Below are 14,591 nucleotides of genomic sequence, written 5' to 3' on the forward strand. Positions count from 1 at the left end.
TGTCGGCATTCCAAGACTGTCTGTTCTGAAAGTGGCCTGTCGTTAAGGCGTGCTAAGGCCGTGTTAGCGGCCGTGTTAAGGCAACACGGCCGCTAGGGGCAGCCGGTGCGCGCTGTATCGAGGACAATGGCAAAGTACGAGTTCTGTAGTCTACTCGTCACCGCAGGGACCACAAGGCGCCTCGTCCATAGCGACTCGGAAGGCGAAAGACCTTGTGAAAGCCACACCAAGCCACAGTCGGCAAACTACTGTTGTCTCGAGTTGGAACAGTCGAGATGAGGGTGGAAGTCGGAGGGACGGGTCTCCAGTTGGTGTAGGTGTGTGTGCTTCAAGCTTGGTGTGTGTGCTTCAAGCTTGGTGTGTTCCATAAAGATCTTATGACTTCACTTACAAGCACACGAATTTTCATGGCTGCGTATGTTCTTGAGAATAGAATGGAGTCTTGCGAGCCTTCCCCATGTGCGAATCGGCGTGTTCATTGCCCATTGTGCCACAATGACTTGTAATCCACTGTAACGTGATGTCGTCTCCTTGCTGGACAAGATGGTAAAGCAGCAGTCTGATTTCTAGAACAATGAAGAGCAGCCTTGGAGTCACTGAACACGCTCCAATTCTTGGCAGTTCATCAGAAATTACGCCCAGTACACAACGAATAGTAGCGAGCTCCACGACAGTCGATGTAGTTTGGTGAGATAGTCGAATCTTTACGGTGAGGTCATTGCAGGAAAGATCCCCGATGCTGCAGACCCATGCACCATGGTTGAAGCGTCAGTATATAGACTATGATGCGCGTTGTATGTCTCGTACAGCACGAGCAGTGAAAGCTGCTTGATTGCTGGAGACGAGAGTTGTGATTTTGTTCGTATTCCTGGTACCATTAGTCGAACCTTTGCTTGAGCCAAGCACCATGGGGGAAACGGAACTCTCGCGGGAGCTGTGTAACCTGATGGAAGCTGTGCGTGGTAGGGCAGGATTGTCTGACAAAAGGAGGCACGTGGTCGATCTTCTGGCATTGAGGCTAGATGATGGGCAGGGGCTCGAGCAAGGTGTCTTACGTGTACTCTGAGCGCTTCCATGACTATCTGGACCTTGTCTGGGAAATTGTGTGCCAGCGCAATTGTTTCAGCTGTTGACGAGCACCGCGGCAATCCAAGACACACTCTATGTGCCCGGGCCTGGACGCTTTCGAGTGTACGGATTTTAGTTCTGCAGGTGTTGGTCAGCACAGGCAAGCTAGATCGCAAATACCCAAGAGCGTCCTGTGTAGTTGCATCATTCCATGTAATGACGTACCCTAGGCTTTTCCTCCAAGAAACTTGAACACATTAGAAACACAGTAAAATATCCGGCTTCAAAGCGGGAGACGAGCAGGGAAGAAAGCGGAGGTGCGCCGCCGCAGTCGTGTCGACGCCGGGTCGTGGTCACCTTTTCCGTCGTCGTCAAAGCGTCGTCCTCCTCGTCATGGTGTCATGTCATCTACTTAAACATGTCGGCGGTAGTTGGTGGCGCCATGATCAAACACCATTATCGATATCAGCAGTGTACTTCGGTATTGTTGCTAGTGCGTCCATTTGAATTCTGCGTTTCGCATAACCTATTCGTTTACATTGAAAATCATCTTCCATGGCTCTCTGCAACAATTGTTTTCATGTCGTTGTTGACCTCAGGTGGCCTCCTCAAACTCAGCGTCACCCTCGGCACAGAGCTAAAAACAAAATGACCCTGTCTAACGCCGCAGCTGGGATTCTATGTAATGTCCCTGGCGAAATTTGCTGGGCATGGCGCAAGCTTTGGAACTTCATATATTGTGCGGCGTACTTTGCGCCCCGCTCAGATCCCGATAGCAGTAGCGGCTGTAGCGCAATGGTATTTCGGGACCACAACATGCAATACTGCAGCGGGCGAGGACGAAATTGCGCGTATAGCAAGCAAGTTGATTCTTGAGAAAATGTGGCCCCTCCTTAATATGCGTGAATTTTATCAGGCAACAAAATCGCCGCGTCAACTCTAAGAGGCAGCCTTCTGCTGTGGTAGTAAATGAGTTCAAAGTCGGATGAATCACTCAATCTGCTCATGCATGCATTCATTTCTCTTGTAAGATATAGAAGAAGCACTCATTAAACATATTGTAACGCTCGCTGATTCATGAAATCAACCCGACCGAGCAACCATGTGTCAGCGACACTTGAGGATCCATGCTTGTCGGAATCTGGAGCATGCCAAAACTCTGTGCTAGCTCTTCTCATTTTATGTTTACCTGTTATCAAAGCTTTCTTTTTTTCGAACACACCCGGACTTCACTGATCTAAACGTATGCGGGTTGCCGCCACTGTCCTGCCGAATAGCTCGCACACAGGACAAACGTAACGAATTTTCTACGTAATAACACCACCAAACAACACCTGAATATCATCACTTCAAGAAATTTACGCTTGCAAATCCAGCATTCCTTTATTTCAACAAAATTTCCTTTGCCTTCCTCTGACAGGTTTTCGCACGTCGGTACAGTCGGTTTCTCGCCGAGTAAAGTGGGCCGATCCCCGAGACAGTACGTTAGCGAACAGCGTTGATCCCGCAGGTGGTGTAATAAAAACAGGGTCAAACACTCAGACAATGCAATCTGCGGTATCGTGGATCGCGTGGTGGGAGTTTCCGCTTCTTGGCGTCTTGCCAGGAAGGCATGTAATCACTGCGCAGCAAAGCACGGTCGGTGAACAGCTAAGCCTGAAGTACATAAAGGGAACTATCGGTGTTTAAACGGCGACCTTCGTCCGGCGGTAAACGCAACACTGCGAACATCCTGCGCCATGCCACCGCACCTTTATGTGAAGCGCCATGTTCATCTTGAAACATGCCTCCATGTAAACGGGAAGTCACGTGCTCGTTACCGCGAAGTGGTACGACACAAAGCTTTTGCGATGAGGAGAACTTGAGCAGGTCAAGCTACGCAATCGGCCCTATTATAATGCTGCGCGTATCTTGTCTCTCTTCTCGTAGCAGTTAACTGAAACGCTTCAAGAAAGCTTCGCTTAGCGTTGATTTCAGCATGTGCGCTGGTTCTGTCGCCATTCTTTTTCTCCGTCTCTCTTTCATCCAGTGCAGGACAGACGCCCGGTTCAGCAGTCGTGGTTGACGTACATACCTACATTATTGCTCAACTGGGGAGAGGTGCTCTCCCCCAAGCTGCCGTAACACTTGCGATGCGGTAACACTGACCGGATGGGGTCTTGGAAAGCATATGCAGTGAGGTGTCCGCGCAAGGTGTAGGTATTTGATGAGTAAGACAGAGGGAGGGTGTGCAGATTATGGAACCTGGGTGCTTGTTGACGTAATGCGTACGATCGTTAGGGCTAGCAATAAAGGATCTATGACAAGGCGGTTTCTACGAGAGACCTTCGTTTTTCTCGAGTAAGGATTCGCATAGCCGGCGAACCAGCGAAAACCTCCGTAATATATATTCAGCTTGTTCAGGTTACACGCACAGCGCCAGTGTTTGAGAGACGGATAAATTGTCAAATATTGTTACTGAATTGTGTGCGCAAATTTACAGAAATCGAGAACATTTGTACAGTTTTGTAGCAGAAAAAGGTACTTTTTGAAAAACCTACAGAATAATTGTGAGTGCAACAACTATTGTATCATGCTTCAATACTATATTTCTGGGTCGCAATGAGAAGTATCGAAAAACATATACGACAACTACAATACTGCCTAATGCGAAATTTGAGCGTGGGGGCATAGGTATTTTCATTTCGCTATATATTGAGGCAAGGAATCTGAGACTAAAATCACCGCACCGACTTGCAGTATGCCAGTGCCGCAGCACCTTCGCCGAGGGAGGGGCAGTATGGGAAAGCTGTCATAATGAGCGGCGTCGGAGCCAGATGTGGAAGACGACGACGAATGTGCAAGGAGTGGCACGAGCGTGTTCACGAAGTTACGCCGAGGGACGGTGACGCTCAGCCCAGGAACGGGCACCTAAGTGCTGCCATCCAACAAGCTCACCGAAGTCTTCGCGGAACTCCAGTTTTTTCGAATAGCTAGCAGCAGAACACAGTGACATCTGTCGCAGAATTGTAGATATAAGCATAGATGCTCGTGCGACTCGGAACTTGTTTGTGCCAAGTCTCAGACGCTTGGACAACGGAAGATAAGATTACCTAGTGCAAAGAAAATGAGCACGTGCTGAGATGTCTAAGTGAATACCGCGTTGTCCTTATCGCAACGAGATTGCGGGTTCAATGCCAGGCAGCGGAGGTCGAATTCTAGTGAGGGCTGAATGCAGAGATATTCGTTTTTTAAGTTTTGGTGCAGGTTATGAAATCGGCGCTGGCCGAAATTAATCTGACTTCCTGCGCTGCACACAGCCTCTCATAGACCGAGCATTCCTCTGTGACGTTTGATAGCGTGAGTCAAAATCGAATGACTGGCGGTTCACTGGTCGAACAAACGCGCGGATGCGCACTTCCGCCTCACGTTTACACAGTTGCTCTATTTACCACGCACGATAGTATATATTAATGTTTATGTAATCGTGATAACTTCCCATCTCAAAGCTCGCAGTGGTGTGTTGTAGCAGCGAGAAAACAAAACTTAGACAAGCGTTCCAAATTCATAGCATGGTGACTGTCATGCGTTCCGTCCTTATCGCAACGTATCCTGCAATCTTGCGATACATCACAGCACACCCTACCTCTATCGTACACAACGCCTTACAACAAAATATTGATGGACAGATGAAGAGTTCCCATGGCCCATAAACCATCTTCCTCGATCACTGACGCGCTGATTGGCCCGGCAAGATGCATGGGCGCATTGTCGACTAGCCTAGGCATGATGATCTCCTGCCTCCGTGATGGCTGCAACCGGTGCACGCGGTTGCGGGTTGCGTCAGTCGGGTGATGTATTGTGAGCACCAACTCGCCTCGAAACGGCCACGTCATCTTCTCGTTGCCACTGCATGCACAGAACTGCCCCTGGAAAGACAGAACGACGTCTCCTCTCTTCGTCTCGCAGATCACGCTCAGCCTCACACTGTAACCGGACACTTCCAGAGGAGCGCTGGACACTTCCTCAGAGTAGCCTCTCGAGTAATAGTAGACGCGACTCACTCTCTGAGCCAGGTTGAACGGGATCCACGTTTCCGACGACGACGCGACGTAGGATGCTGAGCTGAGCGCACATTTGAACTTTGTCTGTAGAGACAGGAGCTCGCGAAGCGTTTCACGAAGAACATTGCTTGCAGACTCTGCAAGGTTGCGCTGGAATTCCTGATGGTGACGTAGCTCAGTCGTAGCTCCTGCGAGGTCGTCAAGCTGGTTCCGATGAGGACGACTCACACGTTGGCTCCCAACTCCAGATGCTACTGCCCTGGAGGGCACCGCCGGCGATTTCCAGGTGCTGTCACCATTCGGAGACTTCCCACCGTTCGTCATCTCGGTCTCGTCTGGTACAGCCATTTCGTGCGCCTTAGTCGTCACCGACAGCCGGCTTTCAAGCGCCGCCGACAGCTGGCGGACGGTGGCCTGCATTTTGTAACTCGCCTCTAGCACCGACAGCAGGCTCTCTCCTGTTCGCAGTGAAGTTGAGCTCGTCAAACGAAGTTGCTCGTCGATCTCAGCCTTCGCGTCTCGAGTCTCTGGTGTGGCTGTCGGACGAAGCGAGTCAGTGATATCTGTGGACCCTTGTATTCGGGTGGTGTAACTTGTCATTACCGGTCTGTGAGATGTTGTCGCCATGCCTTTAAACGGCGCAAACTGTAGGACTTTCGCCGCGGAGTCGTCAGAGACATTATACGCCGCCACCTGGTGACTACCGTAACCGCTGGCTTGAGCTATGGAAGCGTCTCTTTCTGAATTTCGATCGTGCGTCGACTCACCATTGTTCTCTCGTGAGCTTGCGGCCCGTGATGTTTCTTCTCTTGGCTTGCTCCAACTCGTCTCCTTGTCGCTGGAAGACGGAAACTTCTTCGCCATAGTAACAATTGGCCCTGTGCTTTTTCCCTCTTTAGCACGAATATCCGGAGGTGCCTACGTGAGCATAGGCTTGCAAATCGCGCAACAGAGAAGCACAAAGATTTAAACTCGACGTGCTTCATTTGTGGCTTCGCCAGCGCGCATCAAATCATAGAGCAGCTCGACTTGTCGAGCGACAACCATTTTCGTCTGCTGATGGAGCAATGCCGAGGCGGCAGAGCGCGATTGGTGTACGCTGGCAGTCGAGCTGATTACCGTATTAGTCAGACCGTTACCACAGCAATGGGCCGATAAAGCGACAAAATACGCCCAGCTCTTATCGTACAGTCGCCCGCCGAGTGGGTTTATTCCGGCACTAAACCGCTACCGGCTCACTCTGCTGATATCGTGTTTGACTGACAATGGTGGCGGGGGAACACAATCGACGTGTTTTTAGGAAAGATGAGAGAGGCCAGGGAGGGAATACGTAGATGAGTAAACAACAAGGAAACTTCTTCGAACGCATTTCTCGAAAATAAGATATGACAGCCTCAAGTAAAGTAACCTGAAAACAAACGGAAATTAACGTAAATGAGGCACTTAGAATTTTATACTTGGTTAATAAAGCATATCACAGCTTTAAGAATTCCTGGGCGTTTTATAATGGCGTTATTATGTTCAAGTAGCAATTGGAGCCTGAACTTGCTCTGTAAACAACCACATATACAGAGATCGTTGTCGATGTTTATCAAATTCAGGGATAACTTTCTAGATTTCCACAACGTTACTATGACACTTTTTTTTCAGGCGAACATGTCATTCTAATGCAACGGAATTATTGAAAGCTGTCATTGACTTTTGTAATTATCAAAAAATATTTCTGCCGCAATTTTCTTAAGACATCGCTGCCTGACGCGCCAATAACGTTTATGACTACGACGCAGAAGGTCTTAGTTTTTTTCTTCTTTCATGGGCTCTGCACGTTTCCTACAGTGCGTGCTGTGCAGTTTTGTTTTGGTGCGTGGTTCAGAGCGGGAAAAAAGGAGAGAGAATAGACAGTGAAGCGCTTCTCTGCCACTCTTCTGTCCTTTTTTTCAGCGCCCAAACAAGAATGTACAGCTACCCTGAGCACCAGCTTGCTCAAGAAATTCTCTTGGAATACCCACCATGCTCCTCAGCTTCCAGCCTTCTTAGCAGCATAACGACTAACTACTTCTGAACGAGTTTTCTTCAACTTTTTTATCGCAGCAGGACTCAGTATGCTTTTAAAATTTATATTCGTGTAAAGGAGGCACAAATGCGTGAATAAACCAGAAAGAAGGTGGCAGGATTGCGAATAAGGCATGCGGGGGCACCGTTCCGATAAGAAAGTTATAGGTATGAAAGAAGCCCTCGAATATCACGTCCTCGTTCATTAAGAGAATGGTGTGCCACAGTGGTTACTATGAGGCGACATTACATGCGGATGTTCCTGTCGCGACTTTTTTTTTATTATGTAGAACACAAGCTGGCTCTCTGTCACCATTTCTCGAGTGAATACCGCGGCATAAAAGGCAGTTTCCTCCTGTTTACAACTGAAGCAGATGCCGTAGTTTGCGCCACTCCAGTCCTTTTTAGATGTCGCGTGAACGCATCCTCGCAGCTTCGCAGCGGGCACCGACATTTTTCTCAGCTCTACTAACGCATTTTCCTACTATCCTGCGTTTCGCAAAAGTTTTTTCATGTTTGTAACTTCAGCACGTGTCTTGTCGATCGCTGGACTTGGGCATGCAGTCAGAACACGAAAACCGCGAAAATCCGAAGAAAGCTACCGCTTCAAATACAGCGACCCCGTATCAATATCGGAATCAACTTCTCGACACTGTCATCTTTTCGCACAGTGTATTCGGTCAGTCTGCCTTTTCTTAATGAGTGCCCATCTTTCTTGTGTAACGATGAGCACTGCAATTACTTATGTGGAGCGCCGTTATGCTAAAACGCAAGTAACACTCATGAATCAGAGCTTGAGACTCTCACAAAACCTTTTAATTGTGATGCCGATTGATGCAAGAGATTTTGGCTATTTGGTACATGACATTCAGAGCGGAAAACCACACAATAGCATCATAAAATAGCACAAATGATGTTCACAAGAGCAGAAAATTTGGCAAGTTTGTTTCGATTCATGGTTTAAGACTGAGTAAGGGACAACGGCGAAGACAGCGTGTCGACAAACTTAGGCGCTGAAGAAGCAACCAAAAGTGTATTGAAATATTTATTTATTTATTTATTTATTTATTTATTTATTTATTTATTTATTTATTTATTTATTTAAACATACTGCAGCCTCGGTGAAGCTATTGCAGTAGTGGGCAGTGAGGGAGTGAAGAGAAAAGAAAGCGAGACAACAAAATACAGGCACAAAAAATAATATCAAGTAAATACGATGGTTTTCAAAAATTCTTGCATAGGTGAAGAGCGGATTCTTCCAGGTAGTGAATTCCAGAGTTCAATGGGCAGTGGAAAGAAGCTGTGCTTGAACATCTCCGTTCGGGAAAAGAAAGCGATGAGGTTAAGAATAATGGGAACTCCTAGTGATAAAAGGTGGACTAAAGTCCAAATAATTATTTAGTGTAACAAGGCGCTCAGAATGAACCGGGGTGTGGAAAAATTTCATACATTATAAGCGGCTGCAAGAAGAAAGAACTGTAAGACATGTGGCTGTATAATGGGAAGACATGGAAAATCTCGGCTATAGTTGCGAAATATGATGCGCACTGATTGCTTTTGAACTGATTCTAATAATTTAATATTGTATTTCTTATGAGGATTCCATATGATGCAGCCATAATCAAGAATGGGGCGGATAAGTGTTTTTTACTTCAGCAGTTTGGTATGCTCTTTGGAGCCTTACGCAATGAACGATGGAGGTAACCGAGACGTCTGAAAGCGCTGTTACATATCTTATCAATGTGTTTCGACCATGACATGTCATGAGAGAAATGAAGACCGAGGTGTTTAAACTCGGTTGCTCTTTTTAAATCCTGACCATGGAAAGTGCACGTGAAAAGTGACGGAGGTAGGCGTCTGGAAAAAGAGATGGAAACAGTTTTAGAGAAATTAAAGTTAATTTGGCATTCTTTGCACCACCTGACAAATTTTACAAAGCAGTCATTAAGTAAATCATGATCAATTGGTGTGTTAATATTATAATAGAGGACACAATCATCAGCATAAAGACGAATATTAAAGGACACGCAATGCGGCAAGTCATTAATATAAAATAAGAGAAGAAGCGGGCCTAAAACGGAACCTGGTGGGCAGCCGTATGAAACACTGACTGGAGAGGAAATAGATGCCGTAAAGTGCACAGACTGAGAACGCTGGGTTAGGAAGCGATGTATCCAACCAACCAGAGAAGGGTTATTTAGAATGGAGTGAAACTTCTAGAGGAGTTTTGAGTGTGGGACGGTGTCGAAAGCTTTGTATAAGTTAACGAAAATGCCGTCAGTCTCTCCGCCTAAATCCCATGACTGAGAAATGTCGTGCGTGAATTCGATTAGTTGGGTAGTAATGCTATATCCGCGACGGAAACCGTGCTGGTAATTGGATAGAATATTGTGGCTTTCAAGAAATTCCGTGGTGTGTTTGAAAATTATATGCTCGAGTAACTTGCATGAACGGGAAATTAATGGAAATTGGTCCGTAGTTCTGCAGAAGTTGAGCGTTACCGGATTTGTATATCGGAATTACCTTAGCACGCTTCCAGGATTGGGGAACAGCGGTGGTGGATAATGATATACGGAAGATAACGGAGAGCTAGCTGCTTGTCCAAAGTGAATAGCGAACGAGGAAGGAATTGAGTATGTCATTGGGGCCGCAGCTCTTTTCACCACCTAATTTGAGGATCATGTTCAGAACACCTGAACTAGAGACAACGATGTCTTCAATAGAAGGGTATGAGTCACAGCTAAAAGATGGAAGTGAAGAGTTATCCTGAGGGAACACGGAATTAAAAGAGGAGTTAAAAGCGGACGCTATCGTGAGGGAATCTGCAAATGCAACGCCATTAACAATTAAACTGTTAAAAGTACTGTTACTTGGCACTATCGATTTCCAGAACATACGAGGGTTTCTTTTCATTAATTTTGGCAAAGCAACAGCATGGTAGAAATCCTTCGCAGATGTCAGTTTCTGGCGAAGTTCCTCCTTGGCATCATTGAACTCTGAAATTTTGACAGGATTACCATTTCTTGTAGACTTGCGCAATCTCGAAACAGGACGCGATAAATGCAGTAGTTCTCTTGTCATCCACGGTGAATTGATATGTTTCTTTTTTGCTTTCAAGGGACCAAACTAGTTAATACATGTTTCAACAATATGCTCAAAAAACCTTACGGCTATATCAACATCACTGGTCGAAGATAATTTATGAAACTTCTCAAACTATTCGCTAAGTGTGTCGGTAATTGCAGCATCATTGGCACGGCTAAAATCATGAAACGTGTAGTTCTAAATCCGCGCTGTGAGAACAATACAGCAAACCCTTCTTCGTCTATTCTGCTGCCACCAGCCATGAGCTTAAGCGATCGCACGGTTTCGTTTAATCAATAACCTCTGGAAGTCGTCATCTGCCATATTCTTTCACTCAGGGACCACGTTCATGAAAAATGCTATGAACAGTTGTGGTCTTCGGAGGGGAGGGAGGAAAGAGGAGGGTGTGCCTCCATGTCGCTGCTGCGCGACGGACTGCTTATGTCGATGCGCAACTACATGGCTTATCATGAGCTCGCAAAGCTCACGCACAGCGAGCGCAAGATGTGGCCCTTAACAACCCGGCCATTGATACTCTTATCGCTGCGCGTCACTCGACAGCACAGTTCCGCGTGCAATCGCAGAACACGGAAGAAGCAGACGATTTCATTTCTCGAACTATCTCTCACAAGTAAAAATGCGAATGGTACAGTTTACGATGAATTATGAGCAAGATTGTACGTCCTGCAACGAGATAATACAGCATACGATTTCGCGCAAGCTGCTACTCGGACTGTTTTTTTGGCTGCGTTTTGTTTCCGCAAATACTAAAGCGGACGCGATGACTCTTGCATCGGGGGCTGTATAAGTTTCTCGACAGCAGCGCTCATAGGGCTCGCTCACGAGTCTAAAGTGGCAACCACACGCAATGAGTTTTCAAGTAAAGTCGCTCGACCTTTCCGCGTTGTTCTAGCGCTGCAGAATGACCTCGCCCTAACTCAGAGGGAATGGTGAGTCAAATGGTTTCTGGGGGTTATATCAAACATCATGCCAATGTACAGGCATTTTCACTTTGCAAAACTGTCATGCTTGCGCAGTACATCTGCGTCGTTCTTTGAAAGCAGTCAGTTGCATTGTAGAAACATTGCCATATAACTAAGCGACTTATCGGTAACACATTTCTCTCTTACTCCACTTCAGGACATTGGCAGGGGTGCGCACGGACCATCCTGACCACGTCAGCTTCGCGCAGGCCAACCAGACCGGCGCACGAGATATCATGGTCAAAAATATGCACCTTCAGGATGGTTTTCGCGACTCACCATGGGACAGCAGGATACGTCACTCGACAGCGCCTGCGCAGCTGCACGGCCAACAAGCAGCGCCTCACCACAGCACCTATATAAAAGGCCTCCCTCGGCACAACGGCTTCATTGGGCACGGCAGCGCAGTTGCGATGGTGGCATCTAATCCTTTCGTCTTCGTTGTGCAGGTGAGACGATATGGTTTATGCTTTCGATCAAACGACCCATTTCTGCTATTGCTGCCGTGCCCACGGACTCTCCTTTCCGCTGACTCGGTCGGTTGTATTTTGATTTGCATCGACATCACATTGTATTTGAGAGAACTGCTATTGTTGTGCGGTGATATAGAATCCAACCCGGGACCTGACATAAACCAGATTGCCAAACAACTTAAGGACATAGCCGCTGACATTAAAGATATTAAAGAGGGACGCCTTGTTCAGATGGATCAAAAGTTAGACGTATTAGCAGCAATCGAGGCAAAGGTGTCATTCTTTGAATGTGAGATAACAGATATGAAGGTGCGCTTGCAAAGACTTGAAGAGAGAGCCGAAGACTTAGAAAATCGGAGCAGACGAGCAAACCTATTAGTATATGGCCTCCCTGAAACAGAGGGAGAAAGCAGTGAAAGCCTAGAAACGGCTGTGAACGACAACATAATTAAGAACACCCTTGGTCTGGAACCCGTTGGTATTGAGCGCATCCACCGTTTAGGTAGATATTCAAGAAATAAAACCAGACCAATCATATTTAGGCTTCTCGACACTAGACATAAGACTCAAATATTGCGAAAAGGCTACAAGCTCAAAGGCTCCAACCTGTCTATCGGAGAGGATTTCAGCCGCAAAATGCGGGAGACTAGAAAAAAACTCTGGGATAGTGCAAAACCCAATCGGGAAAAACACGAAAAGGTCTCTTTATCCTATGATAAGCTCTACATTAATGATCGCGTATTCGTTTGGGATCACGAAAAAAATGAAAGGGTGTCACTACAAAAAAACATAGAAAGAAATCGTCCATCAACCCGAAGTCAAACAAATTTAAGACCCTAACAAAGAAACTTGAGACCCTAACAGTGCTTAACATAAATGCGAGAAGCATAGTAAACAAGGTAGAACTCCTGGAAGGACTGTTACTTGAACACAATCCGGATATAGTGGCCATCACTGAAACCTGGCTATCCCCAGATATCTTCAATCACGAGATATCTCCACCAGGTTACTCTGTTATCCGTAAAGATAGGCTGTCTCGTGGTGGTGGCGTGGCCCTACTTCTTAAGAATGATATTCCATTCGTTCCACTCCCGGAGGTCTCCAACGCGGAGGCTGTATTTTGTAAAATATTGTACAATGATACCGGCATATTTACTGGTTGCGTCTATCGAAGCCCTACTAGTGGATCCGAAGGCGTGCTTGCTTTACAGGAGTATATGCAATTCCATGTTCGTACTAGTAGAGTGATCCTCATGGGGGACTTCAATTTACCCGATCTGAACTGGAGTACCATGCACTACACTTCAGCCACATCCGCAGCACTTACCGATTTAATGCTAAACTTCAACCTCAACCAGGTAGTCGACCAGCCAACTCGTTCACAAGGCTCTACGAATAGCATACTTGATCTCATACTCATAAGTAACCATTTCCCACTTCACGCAATTGAGATGACAATAGTCGGTGGTATATCGGACCACGACATACCTAAATGTAAGCTCTCGCTTGAAGGCAACATAAAGAAGCTAAACCTGGAGCGTGCTGTACTTGATTTTCGCAGAGCAGCTCATGACTGTATCGTCACTCACCTGGCACACGAGTTTGATGCTTTTCTCCAAGCAGCTTCAGAACCATGTTGTGACGTCAACACTTTGTGGCATCAATTTAAGTCAGTCGTGCTACACTGCACAACAAACTTCATCCCGATGAAGCGTTGCAAACCACAAAAGAAAAACCCATGGATATCGCGTGAGGTCCTTCAAGCGAAGCGTAAAGTAAAAAGACTTAGCCATACTATTAAAAGAAAAGGGCCGAATCAATCTCTGAAAGACAATCTGACCTCCGCTCTCGCTGACTTCAAAGGAAAGTTAAAAAATGCAAAACATCACTATTTCAGCACAACATTCCCCGACTTCATTACCAACAATCCACACAGGTTTTGGAAATACTTTCGCCCATGTTTAGGTGTGTCACCCGAACGGTCTCTAGAGGAGAAAACAGCTCGAGCAAACACATTCAACAAATTTTTCTTCTCGGTTTTCACTTCAGACAATGGCTTACTTCCCTCCCTACCCTGCCCACCTAAAACCATCGATTCATTAAGCATTACGAATGCCGGTATTCTTAATCTGTTGCTTAATATCGATATCAAGAAAGCTAACGGGCCAGATGATATCCCGAACGAATTTTTAAAAACGTATGCAGAATGGTGTAGCCAATACCTTGCCATTACATACCGCAAATCACTCGAGTCCGCACAACTACCAGATGACTGGAAAAAAGCGAAGGTAATTCCAATACATAAATCCGGCGACAGCAACGAACCTTCCAACTACAGGCCAATCTCACTTATCAGCACATCTTGTAAAATATTGGAACATATTATCTTCAAACACATCACTACATTTCTCGAGCAAGAACATATATTAATACCTCAACAACATGGCTTTAGAAGTGGCCTCTCAACAGTAACACAACTAACCGAAGTGGTCCATGACCTTGCGCTCAGCCTAAACAACCGAAGCCAGACAGACATGATCCTCCTCGACTTCAGTAAAGCGTTTGATTGTGTAAGCCATGTAAAATTAGTTGCAAAACTGGAGGCTGCAATCGGAGGTGGTCAGATTACTGCATGGATAAAAAACTTCTTATCACATCGAACGCAATATGTTATTATAGATAACACCCCTTCCAGGTCTGTAGCTGTCACCTCCGGTGTTCCCCAAGGGTCAGTACTGGGCCCATTGCTATTTTTGATCTTTATTAACGACATTGCTGCTAACATTGAATGTGACATTAAGCTCTTCGCGGACGATTGTATTATTTATAAAGAAATTCTCAGTTACGCAGACCACTTATTATTAAACAGAGCACTCGATTTGGTGTGC

Source organism: Dermacentor albipictus, chromosome 2, assembly GCF_038994185.2.
Source record: "Dermacentor albipictus isolate Rhodes 1998 colony chromosome 2, USDA_Dalb.pri_finalv2, whole genome shotgun sequence".
NCBI lineage: Eukaryota > Metazoa > Arthropoda > Arachnida > Ixodida > Ixodidae > Dermacentor > Dermacentor albipictus.